The sequence below is a fragment of the Bison bison genome, unplaced genomic scaffold, assembly GCF_000754665.1.
Source record: "Bison bison bison isolate TAMUID 2011002044 unplaced genomic scaffold, Bison_UMD1.0 scf7180017853052, whole genome shotgun sequence".
NCBI classification, from domain to species: domain Eukaryota; kingdom Metazoa; phylum Chordata; class Mammalia; order Artiodactyla; family Bovidae; genus Bison; species Bison bison.
The window spans coordinates 17,452-17,949 of record NW_011483625.1 but is presented as its reverse complement, the minus strand read 5'-3'; positions in this window follow the sequence as shown (position 1 = coordinate 17,949).

The following is a 498-nucleotide window of genomic DNA, read 5'->3' as shown; positions in this document are numbered from 1 at the left end:
TTGATTAAGAATGTTGTGTTAGTCTCTGGTGTACAGCAAAGTGATTCACTTACACATACATATGTGTGTTCTTTTTCATATTCTTTGCCATTATGGTTTATCACAGGATACTGACTATATTAATGGGTCCCTGTGCTACATAGTAGGACCTCATTTATTTTGGAAGGGGGAATTTTATATGCTGACATACTTTATATTGGGAATCAATGATTAAAAAAAAAAATCTTCCTAAATATCCTGAGGATGGAACTTGGAACTGCTTAAGACTACTGAAAAGTTTGGCAACCCTCAGCCTCTGATTGTTAATCATTTTTGACAATGAAACTGTAGGAAAGTCTTTGCTACACACAGACCTGCTCTAATATTCGGTATATGTTCTTGTTCTAGACTTGCTTTTTTTTTTTTTTGCTTTCACTTTGCTTCAAATTGGGTGTGGTCTTTGGTCTACTGCATGGCAAGGCCTTTCATGTGTACCTGGGCTGCTGTTCACCTTGGTCT